The sequence below is a fragment of the Petaurus breviceps genome, unplaced genomic scaffold (assembly GCF_028583685.1).
Source record: "Petaurus breviceps papuanus isolate PSGF00001 unplaced genomic scaffold, PetGlider_PUasm1.0 173, whole genome shotgun sequence".
In the NCBI taxonomy this organism is placed as follows: Eukaryota; Metazoa; Chordata; class Mammalia; order Diprotodontia; family Petauridae; genus Petaurus; species Petaurus breviceps.
This window is the reverse complement of record NW_027185759.1, coordinates 4249980-4262842: the sequence shown is the minus strand read 5'-3', so window position 1 is coordinate 4262842 and position 12863 is coordinate 4249980. Positions and strand designations below refer to the sequence as shown.

At 39.9% G+C, this 12863-nt stretch overlaps 1 protein-coding gene across 1 annotated transcript in view; it reads right to left on the bottom strand.

The window, feature by feature from the left end:
• Nucleotides 1-12863, bottom strand: part of FGF12 (fibroblast growth factor 12) — a 179260-nt gene that overhangs the window by 56126 nt on the left and 110271 nt on the right. The window lies entirely within an intron of this gene.

Below are 12863 nucleotides of genomic sequence, written 5' to 3'. Positions count from 1 at the left end.
GCATTCTTTGCTATTGAAAAAGTTCACATGTATAAATGCATAAATAAATTAATGTAGCATAACATGACATAACACAATACAACACAACATAACATAGCATAGCATAACAACACAACATAATATAACATAAGATAGCATCATATGACATGATATAATACAACACACACAATGTAACGCAATGTAATGTGATGTGACGTAAGGTAGTGTGGTGCGATGTGACGTGACATAACATAACACAACATAACATAACATAGCATAGCATAACATAACATAACATAACATAACATAACATAACATAACATAAATTTCCCTGTTTGTAGTTAACATTGTACAGATTATCTCAATTTCCTAAGCATTGTAGCATCTCCTCAATTTGGCTCACTCAGAAGGTACCAGCCTTGCATTACACACACAGACACCCCCACCCTGTCTATATGTGTGGGTATGGAGACACACGTGTGTTTGTATGTGTATATATGCACATATATATTATGTATACACACACACAAATACATAGACACACATCTCAATATGCCTATATGTATCCATATATGCGTGTGTGTATAATAGATGAAAGGTTATCAAGAGAAGGGGTTAGCATTGGGAGGAGGGACAGGCAAGTCTTCCTGCCAAAGGTGCAATTTGTGCTGAGTTGTGAAAGAAACCAGGGAAGCTGAGAGATGGAGGTGAGGAGGGAAAGCATTACAAGAATGTGGAAATGTCAGGGCAGACACATTGTCAGAAAATAGAGCATCATGTGGGATGAACAGAAAGCAGGCCTGTGTAACCAAACTACAGAGTGTGTGGAGAAAACTCAAGTCAGAACAGCCTGAAATAGTAGGAAGTGACCTGGTTGCTAATGGCTTTAAAAGTCAAGCCAAAGATGGGGAGCCTGGGGGTGGGCTGAGGGTGGGGGTGGGGCAGTCCCCACATGGATGGAGAGCTGTAATGAGAATGTAAATTTAAAGATTTTCCCTGCCCCTAGGCTAAAGTGCACCTGGAGCCTGGGGTGGGAGGCTTGTTTTTCAGTAGATACTTCTTGATTGGCCAGTGAGTCAATAAGGTTGTTACATTCTCTGAGCCAGGAGAAGACTATATAAGCCCTGATGTGTAGCTTTGTTTTGGGGCTGACTTTGAGAAGTGTTCTGTGATTTGATCAGGTGAAACTCTGGAAAGCCGTTGTCCAGAGCCCCCGGCTTTGAAACCCAGATGTTGAAACCCAGACATTGATTTGGTATGGATGTAATTGTTGGACAGTTTGGAAAGCTGTCTACTTGATCTGTTTCAGTCTTGATAATTCTGCCTGTATACTTTGAAGTTCAGGGTGCTGACCTTTTTCCCCTGAATGAGGTAAATGATATATGTTTGACTGATTAAAGTAAGCTTGTTAACCCATTTTGAGTTGCTTTCATTTATCAAAGCAGATCCAAGAACCTGTGTTGGCAGACACCCTGGGGATGCTGGGGTGCCGGCTGCCACAAGAGCTGGCTCTTTAGCAACACCTCTGTCTATTCACCAGATATACAGACACAGAGAGATAGAGATCAACACAAAAAAGCAAAGATGCAGTAGAGATGGTCAGGGAAATGGATTCAGATTTAATGGGAATTGATGCAGCTGGACTTCACTTGAGAAAGTGCACAGTGTATTTGATGATTCAAAGCTGCTTGTCAACATAAAAGCTGATTTTGAAGACTGAGTGTGGTACCCAGTAAAAGATACTTAAATGATATTAAAGTTGGCTTAGTGAAAAATTAGCTGAAGCCACGGAAGGGCTCTAGACAATTGGTAAGATTGTCTCTGAAGGATCTATGTAATATTAGACCTGTTTTATCATGTACCCTTAGAACACTCTTCAGTTCTTTATATGGACCACCTCCAAGGAAGCCCAACCCCTGCTTGTCAGTTCAAGTCAAGAAAGCAATCCCCTCAAAGACCTGACCTAGGCAGTAACAGTCATTTCTGGGCATGTGCATACTGGCCTGCCTTAATCATTCAGTATATGGTGATGATGATGCTCCAAAGACTTCCTTGGTGTGATCTGCTAGAGTATCTAATGTCCTTAGAGTAATAGAACATATGGCTAAACCTAATCTCAGAATGATGCAGGTCATACGGAAGCATCAAACAAGGTATCTCTGTGTTCCACCCTCAGCACATCACCTCATGGCAGCAGAGGAACTCCATCACTCACATTTAGGTCTGGCTATGTGGCCCCAATAGCAGTGAGCGATTTACACCAAACACAGATTGTTGTCATGGTTGTTTGGGGGACAGGCTTTTTTGATTGAGATTGCCCATCCTGATTTTGGGGGGGGGAAATTGCAAAGACAGGGAATTTTGTAATAAGCTGACTTTGAGGTGTTTATATGGCATGCTAGTGGAACTATCTGATAGATAGAGATATGGGACTGCAACTTGAGAGAAAAGATTGGGCCTGGAAATATTTTTTATAGGAAAAAAATAAGAACCACAGGGTAAGAAAGGAAAGAAGAAGGGCCATAATGGACTTTTGTTGGATATACAAGCTAATTGGATGGGAGCAGGGCATTGAATCAGCAAAGGTTCTGGAGAAGTCGTCAGATGCCAAGTAGGGGCACTAGCAAAGGGCAGCATATTTGAAGTTAAGGGGAAAGTATCCTGGGGAAAGGGAGTGGATCGCTGGGGTCATAATGCAGACAGGTTAAGGAGGATCACGAATCCACATAGGCCAATGACTTTGACCATCAAGTACACAATTGTCTTCAGATTAAGACGTCATTGATAACTTTGACCAATGGAGTTTCAGCCGAATGGTAGCTATAGTAGGTAGGTTTACTGGAGATGATGGGTGACTGCATGGCGATAAGCGAAGGAAGCAATTGCAGAGCATTCTTCCTAAGAGTTTAGCCATGAAAAGAAGGAACAACACACTAAGCCCCTTGGAAGGGCCAAAAGACGGTCTTTTGGGGTCAAAGGAGATGTGAATGCATCTGTGAGTAGAAGGAGGAAATGTCAGAAAAGAGGTAGATATAGAAGGTGAAAGGAACTGGTACCCACTGAAACAAGTGTCTTTAGTCAATCCCCAACTCCAAGAAGTTTGGAAAGTAGTCATATATTTAGAAGTTCATTTTCTCCCATAGTCCTCCTTCTCTAAAGAATGTTTAAATTCTACCTAATTTAACCCTCATAACTAAACTCTCAATGTTCATAATATTGCATACTCAAAATAAATGTTATTAGCATTTTTGACTAACCCTTATTTTCACAGGCATTGAATCAACATGCTTTGGACAAGGACATTTTTCAGTTTTTGAAAAAAAACCCACATATTTGAAATAATACATATTTTAAAAAGAAAGAAAGAAAGAGGTGGGTTGTGTTGAGCTGAATGTGCCTCTGCTTTCTCTTGTCTCAGTTATACTTTCCATAAATTGGGGAGCAAATGGTTTTCTTATTAGCATCCTGCTTGCTTCATTTCCTTCATGTTCTGATTCCTCTAACCACACTTCATTTTTGCTCAGTGACACAAGACTTTCACTGGTTCTGGTTATCATTTGCTCTGTACTTCCTACATTATTTACCCTACAAACAAGCACACAGATATTCAAAGGCTAGGATCAAACCTCTTATTTAAGTAATTTGGTTTGTATTTTGGTCAATTACCTTTTACCTAAGAGTACATACTCTTCCTCAAAGCACAGTTAGCATCTCAGCCATCAGCAGGCTATGCTATAAAAGTGATTTCACTCACAAGAGTAGAGACCCTGTGAACACTGCACTATGCTCTTATGTCTAGATCAGCTTCCTTGCAGAGTAAGCTTTGGCAAATTCATGCAACTCCACTCCCTGCTCACTGTTTGGGTTGTAGATTCAGAACATGGGCTTGGGAATGAAAGTCTATAGTATCAGCTGAAACTGGGGGGGTGGCACACTAACGGGGTAAATCATTAAAAGAAGATGTGGAAGATATGCCTCATCAAGTAGCAAAAAGACAGAAAAGATAATCTGGTTTACTTGAACCTGACTGCTGGTTCTCCTATCTAAAACCAGACAAGAGGGATGTGACTTCCTCAAAGCTTCTCAAGCTTGAAAATACAATGATAAAACCTTCAAAATGTGGATGAGTTGAAGGGTCTTTTCCTAGCTGATGACCCAGTGGGGATGAGACTTTAGAGGCCCATCAGATACATGGACATCCAGGGATATCACCAAGCCAATTGTCTTTGAATGAAAGATCTGTTTACTGAAGACAGAAAATAGCACAAACTGAAGAGATTCATTGGGAAGGCAATGCCACCTGCTTACCCTGTATCAGCTAGGAATAATAATGCAAATTCTCAGCTGTTATACACACACCAGCCCACCATTTATGTTTCCCAGGAATGCTCAAATCAGAATTCATTTGATCGAAAGAAGATGATGTACAATACATTGCTAAGTAATTAGCAATGACAGAGTCATGATGATTTTGACAGTAGATCTTTCTTCCTGTCCCTGAACAAATGAAAGATTCAGTTCTTTCCCATGCTTATTTTATTCTGAAATCTTTTATTTCTATCTCAAATTACTATTTAACAGGGTTACACACCAGAAACTCTAATCTATGTGGTGTAACTACTTTTTCTGAAGTTGTGTTCCTTGATTAAAAAAGAAGCCCATTGGGCCTCAATGGAGATGAGGGACTCTTTATTCCAAGCATTATTAGTCTATTTTATGGAGAGATGACAGGGAGAGGGAGGGGGGGTACCATATGAAAGGGAGCTAGAAGGAGGGACTGGAAATGTTCTGAGATTTAGGAGAGGAGCCAGAATAACAGTGAAGGTGGATAAGTAGGGCACTTCCTAAAATGGGGGTTCTGAGTAGGAACTCACCAATAAAAGAACACAAGGGCTGTGGCAGCCCCAGAGTGAGAAGGGTGATGCCTCAGAGGAGCAGAACCAAGAAGGGAGTGAGCATAGATAACCTGTAAAGTTCCTTAAATGATAATTCTGTCAGTAACAGCTGATTGTTTGGATGTTATTATTTGAGTGTGGGTTAAGAAATGGAACAATAATATTACCTTTCTATCTTCATTAAGTTTGTATCATCGGCATCATTAATAAATAATGTAATAAAGTCCAGGCATAAGTGCTCAAAAAAAACAACAGGCAAAACACAGTTTGCTGAGACCTGGACAGGTCTGTTGTCTCAGACACTTCCTAGCTCTTTGACCCTACACAGGTCTCCTCCTCCTGTTTCCCTCAGTTCCTCATCTGGAAAATGAGCTGGAGGAAGAAGTGGCAAAGTACTCCACTATTTTCACAAAGAAAGCCCCAAGTGGGGTGACGAAGAGTTGGCCACCGCTGAATAACAACAATCCCTCTGGTGTGAGGGTCTTAGAGCCCTTCAGGACTGTTGGCTCGCTTCAGAAGATCACCTGCTTCCCCACTCTCATCTGTGACTCCAAGAAGGCTTCGCATGTACAACAGCCTTACCCCAGCAAAACAGTTCAGCAGATGGACTAAACCAGCTGAGAGTAAACAGGGGGCTCTAAAACAGTCACTGAATTAAGGGGGGGGATGTCTTCCCCAAGCATATGCAGAATTCCCTAGCAGAAGCATGAATATGAACAATGTTTTCCACTGAACCATGAAAGTGGTAGAGGCAGACATGGTGGAGAGCCCAGAGCTTGATTAGATATTAAGGCTGCTTCCCAAGCCGTCTCTAGTTATCTTGACTTCTGTCTTGCCATTGGACTTCTATGAATCTGGAAGAAAAATTGAGGCAGAGGACTTCCCAAAGACTTCACACAACACTGCTTCACTTAAATTCAATTTATTCACCAGTCATATAATTTTGCCATTTTTACTTACCTCCAAATCCTACAGTAAAAAGCAAGTAACAAAGCAGCAGGAGCAGATACACTGGGAGTTGAATCCCAGACCTATATACAGACATCTCAGGCCACAGGTCTTCTCATTGGCCTGAAACCTTAGCGAAATTCAACAGCCCCCTGGGTGTCTGAATACCCTTCTCCTGGTATGAGAAAGGGGTTCCAAAAAGTGCCCCCAAATTTTCTGCTTCACCTAATCTAAACCTGGCCTGCCCATTCAGAGGGGATTTTACCCTGTGGTCCCGCTCACATGGAATTCAGAAGAAGTGATACAAGGGTGCTCTGAGAGGCTCTCAGAAGATCTTTGGAATCGATTGTGAGACATGGGAGACAATGGCACAGGGCCATCCAGCATGGCATGCCTGAATCAATGAAGGCACTGTGCTCTATGAGTGAAGCGGAATTACAGTATTTCCAAAGAGACACAAAATGCACTCTCAGTGCTCATATGGTCTATTTCTTTCTGCACAACCTGTGGTAGAGACTTCTAGGCTTAGATGAGATCTGATTAGCCACAGCAAACACAAGAAGCGATGCCAGGTTGGTCCTCCTTGAGCCCAAAGGACAAGAACTGTAATCTCCGACAATTAAGGCCTTTTGTCCATGAGTCCTTCCCCTGTTATGTCTTGTGTTTTTCATTGACAGTGATTGACTTAGAGGACATTTAAATCCACTCTCACAAAGCCAGACTCCATTATAGAATTTCTTACCCACCATTTATAGGAACATATATAAATGGTGGGTAAGAAACGAAGTTGACAGGGTCAATTTCAAATACACTTGAAGAGGATGAAACTGCTCTGTCTGAAGTGATTGGGTCAGAATAGTAGATTATGGCATTCTATTGGAATTATTACAATGTGCACTGAACACTTGACCCACATGTAATACAATTGAATACCAATTCAGTTTCTCTGTCTTTTTTTGTCAATTTAACAAAAATCACACTTTTGGCTATACAGGAAATAATGCTAACAATGAACTCCCACAGTGTTGAAATGTTTTATGCTAGACATGCTCTGCAAAAATGATCTTGCTGGATACTTATAACACATTTTTAAAATAGACTACAAGAATAATTTTTCAAAAGAAAGAAAAAAACCCTGAAAATCAAAGGGACATTCAAATAATTTTTTCCAAGGACATTAGTAGCACAGAAAGAATTTTACTATGCTATGATGCTGAAACAAAAGTAAGTTCAACATATCAGTGTCACTATTATGTGTAGAACTGTAAAGCCTCATATACTATTGAAAATACCACAATCTTGTAGACATGATACCATCAAAAACAAGAGCCAGCATTTTTAGAGTACTTTGAGCTTTGCAAAACACTTTAAGAATACTGCCTCATTTTATTCTCATGACCCTTGAAGACTGGTGTCATTATTATCCTCAGTTTTACAAATGAGGAAACTGAGGGAGATGAAGTTTAATTAATTTGTCCAGTGTCACAAGCTAGTAAGTGTCTGAGAAAGGACTTGAATTCAGATCTTCCAAATTCCAAGTTCATCATTCTACCCTCTGAATCACCTAGTCATACAGTCTACGTACATAATTCCATCCCATTGAACATTCCATCCAAAACACAAAGGATTCGTTGATATAAGACCTAAGTGTACTAATATGCTGAAACATCAATGTTGTTAGAATTGTCAGAATTCAGGGACTTTCCCCTTCAGGTTCTTGATTTTTTTTTTAAGTAATTGGGGTTAAGTAACTTGCTCGAGGTTACATGCCCAGTTATTTCTGGGTGTGGTGCCAAGTATCGGAGTCCGGATTTGATCCCCAGGTCATCCCTACACTGGGGCCGGTGCTCTTACTCACTGAGCTACCTGGCCTCCCCTCTTGAATTTCTTGTAGCTATTCATCTTGTACTGTGTAGACTATGGGTAAGGAGACATTGAATGTTGAAAAAAATGTTATCAAATGAATCATATATATTGAGAGATGAAACTGGTTAGCAGCTACATTGGTTTTCCAAGCCCTCATTGACTAAATTCAGTGATTTGTATTTGCTAGGGTCTTGCTCTGTTCCCTCAGTTACTTTATGGGAGTAGGCATGGCTTATAAACTAAAGAATTTACTCAAATTAAAGTACTCACCTGGGAAGCAGTGACAAGGACCAGCTCTACATAGAGTTAGGTGCTGCTTAAAGCCTGATGAAAAGGGGGAAAATCCTCAGATTTCTCAAGACTTCCTTTACTATGGTCCTGTATCCACCAATAAAGGAACAGGAATCTATTCTCAGATATAACATCTAATTACAGTTATGTCTTCACAATGTCAAGCCATTTGACCAAGCTACTATATTGGCACAAGTATAGACAAATCTCAAATAAAATATTATTATATTATTTTTAATAGGGTGTTAAACCCAGAAAAAGTAAGACCAATTCTTGCTTGCTTTAAGGTTTTGAATGGATACAGTTGTCAAATGTCTGGCTTTTTGTAGACCAATAGTATCGGCAACCTAAAAGAATATCTAAGCTGCTTAATGAAAATATAAATAGCCAAGTGCCTCTCATATTTTCAACCTCATTTTTAGATCTACTAAGACTTTTTTTCTATTCAATTCTCAGTGCACATTTCAGTTCTGCATTAAAACCATTGTAACTTATTATCACTCAGAACCACAGTCAGAATATCTAACTTGGTGTTTCCTTCATTAATATTGTATTGCTTTTTGTTCTGTGACCTGTTATTTGCCTTGTCCCAGTTTAATCACTTTTCTGACAAAACTTCTCCAAGAAAAAAAGTAATTCAGTTGATAAGGATTGACTAATGAAGAAAAGCACTTTCCGGCATTTGCACATCTGGACATCAAAAATGATAAGAAAATTCAGATCGTCAACTCCAACTCAAAATGTCATATGGCACTATTTTTAGTGGAGTGACTCTTGAGGGCACTTGAAATGCTAATATGTTGTATTGTTCAAGCATTGTGTAACACGTACATAAAAATCATTAACGATCAGAGTATCACACATTTGTATGGCACTATAAGGTTCATGAAACACTTTGCACCCAAATTTCTTGTAAATATTATGGCATCATTAGTATTGATTATAATATTCATGACAAGAACAGGATGTGAGTAATTTAGACATTAAAAAGGAGAGCCAGGTAAAAGAGTAAGTCAAGTGGATGATTGAAATCAAGGAAAGCAATCCAAGGGTTTGATTCATAATAAAATATTTACACCAAAAATAAAAACACAATAGTTTCCTAACTATAGTTAGCAAAGTTATACATTTTTCCATCAACCAGATACTCGAGTCATATACCGATGCATAAAATAACAGAAAAGCCAAGTGTGAGGGAAACTTCAGAAGCTTTGAAAGAAGATTCAGTGAAGGTCCTAAAGAACAAGGATGCTCAGAGGGCCCTATTATTCACATTTTCACAGGTCTATCTTGTTATTCTATATCAAGGTATAGAGGGAGCAGATCATCAATTTTGAACTGGAGGAGCATAGTGAGGCCATTGATTCAGAGTCATTGAAATCATTTCACAGATAAGGGTACTGAGTAGTCAAGAGATTAAGTCACTTTTCCAGGGTCACATCTAATATTTTAAAAAATGGAATGTAAAGTCATACTTTCCTTATTCCAAGTCAAGGTCCCTATCCACAACACCTGATAGGAATGGTTGGGAAGCTGATTAATGGTGGCCAGGTAGGACTGGGACTATGTGGAGGAAGTAGGGAGGAAGTTTTTTCTCTGGATGGCACCTCTCCATCGTCCACCCCACTTGTCTCCTTTAAGTTGTAACACTGCTCAGAGAGAAGAATAGAGACTTTCACATGCAATTATTATGCTCCAATCTGTTTAGGGGAAGCTCCTTGAGGTCAGGGACTATTGTTTCCCTCTTTTTGTATCCCCAGCACAAAACCCAGTGCCTCATATAGAGTAGTTACTTAATAAATATTTACTGAATGACTAATATAGGGGAGACATTCTCAGTTTAAATTGCTTTGTGCACAAATGGCCTGGAGGTAGTCATAGCCTCACCAAGCCAAAATTTTTCTTTCGATATAAACTGAAGCCTTCATGTTGCTTGAATCCCTATATAAAGAGGAAAACACACTATATTTTTGTCAACACAGGTGTAATCCACTCCCAAAAAAGCTCAGAATTCCAAAACCCAACATTTCAGGACAGATAAATTAGGGGTAATTACTGCATCGCTTCAACGTTCGTTATTTTACAAAAGAATTCACTGCAGGACTCCAGTGTTCCTTTAAATAGCAAACACTCTGCTGCTCAGAAATGTTCTTTTATAGATCATTAGCTTTGAAGGTGGGGGGAGGACTGAAGAATGTATAGCTAAAGTTTGAGGAGTCTAGATTAAAGAACAAGCAGAAATGAAAGTGAAATAAGTTATAACTTCTATTTTGTTAAATGGAAATATACAACTTCCACCATCAAAATACAAATGTACATATCCATGTGTATTTACATAATATACACATGTGTTTGTATATGTACACATGCATGCATATATGATATATAAGTATATATGTGCATGTATATCAAGCATGTCAGAGCTGGAAAGAATCAGCAATCAATCAAAGAAGTATTTATTAAGTACCTCCTATGTACTAAATCTGTCACTACATAGTAGCCTAGAAAGGTAGACTATATCCCCAGATTGGGCATGTTCAAAATGAATGCCTGCATTTATGTTCGCCAATTTCCTGTTGTGAGCTGGGTGGCATGTTTTGTCTTCTTCCTTTTTAACTCATGATTTCATTGGATTGCTCAATGCTCTAAAATCTTTCAAAGTTGTTTTTATCTCTAGTGTTATCAGTATATAAATTCCTGTCCTAGTTCTGTTCACTTCATTCTGAATCAGTTCATAAAGCTCTTCCCAATTTCCTTTGAAATTTCCCATTTCATCACTTCTTCTGGTCTAATAATATTCAACCACATATACAGAACATAATTTGGCTGCCCTCCAGTAGGCTAGATCAGTCAATGGAGTCTCGTTGTGGCTTGATTATCCTATCTGTATTCAAAATATAAAGAGAGCAATTATCATCCTTGATTATATAATTCTGATTCTGACCAGTGAGCACAGATCAGTTCCTAAAAGTAGAAGTGGACACCTGGTGTGGGTGGGAGTAGCAGAAGGGACTGCTCCTTCTCTAGGATTAATGATAGAACAGAGCAAAGATGGGTCCAGCTTCAGAGAAATCCTATGTTTTGGGAGACAATACATCAAAATTTTTATAGAAAGGACAACAATGACTTAATTGCCTAAAATTCTACAGGAAAGGCTAACCCAGAAAAGATGGGAAGCTCTCAAGAATGGAATTCTAAAGAAAGAAACCCAACTTATTTTGAATAAGGGTGAAAAGAGAGAGCTATCTCCTGAGGCTCACATACAATCTTGAGGGAACTTAGTAACTTAATAGCTAGGATTTTCAGAAGTCATACCTAGAGGATGAAGGGATATGCAGGCTCAGCATGAGTCACTACTTGGTCCTGGGAATCTGAACTAAAGAAATGGGTAGATGTTGCAGAGAGCCATAATTGAGACCAATTTGCAGGAACCATCTCTCAGTGACCAGAGCTGTCCACTTGTCTACCTTGGAAAGAGCTGGTCCTTCACACAGAGTAGCTGTGTATCATCATTGCTCAGATGTGGAGTGGGAAATCTCTCTCCCCAGACAGAATTACATTGGAAATCAAATGGCTTCTGCAGTCTCCTATAGCGTTGAGGCTCTGTAGTTCTGAGAGTGAAACTCAGAAGTAACCTGTCCTAGCCATCCAGATAAGGAGGCACAAGACACATGTGACCTCTAAGGTTCTTGCCATGACCCTCTGTTACTGCAGTAAAACTACATGGACGATGAAGAAAGGCTTTGGACAGAGGAACTGGGGACTCAAAATTTCATATTAGAAGTAATTCTTTAAAGGAACTTTGGTGCCAGGAATCTGGAGGCAGGAGATTTCTATGCAGGCACATGTGATGCCTGTGAATATGAAGTGCCAAGTGGCAAAGTCCCCATTGGTCCCTGGTATCCTCTTAAAGCATTGGAGAATTGTGCTAAAAATGCCCAAAGCTGAAAGGGGAACAAGGTGAGAATGTGTATAAGGATCAGCACAATCTATTACACAACTGGGGAAATCAAGACAAACAAAACCTCACAACTCCTATGTTGATTAATTGGGCATCAGAGCATCAACGGTGTAGCTGAAATAGGGTATACATGCAAAGTGGGAATGAAAAGTCTGGAGGGAGAAGTTTATAAATCATCACTCAGCCTTTAAAAGTGACCAATAATCACTCTGCGGTTATGGGCACAGATCCCCAAGGTGCTGCACGCTCCAGCTAGGTCAATAAGCATGTTAGTGGGATATTGACATGGGGAAAGCTGAATTTAAACAAGCAGGAATTCCTAAATGTGTGCAGCAATAGAAGCATCATAATTCTTGTGCATCCCAAGGCAGCTGCTGGGCAAGGGGGCACAAAGAACTAGATATTTTCTTGAAAATCTGTCATGTTACTATCGCCAACTCATTGAGCACTTATTGGCAACAGATTTATGCAAGGCTCTCCAAGTACTATAAATACAAAAGTAAATTCATGCCTCAGTGACCTGACATTTTATTGCTGGTGAACACTGTGAAAGACAAAGAAATACATAGAAACTTAAGGGACAGAACCCTCATAGGATGCTTCTCCACTAGGGGGATCAAGAATGTCTTCCCAAGAGCTGAGCCATAAGGGAAGGTAAAGAGCCAAGGTGGCAAAGGAGAGGAGAGAGAGCATTTCAGGTATGAAGGGCAGCCTGGGCATTCCTACATGCCTTCTAGACTCATTTCCAATCCTTCTTTCTGTAGGAGACCATACCTTTGATAGGGATCTCCCATTTACTTTCTCTGTCTCTCTCTCTCTGTCTCTCTCTGTTTCTCTGTCTCTGTCTCTGTCTCTCTGTCTCTGTCTCTGTCTCTCTGTCTCTGTCTCTCTCTGTCTCTCTCTCTCTGTCTCTCTGTCTCTCT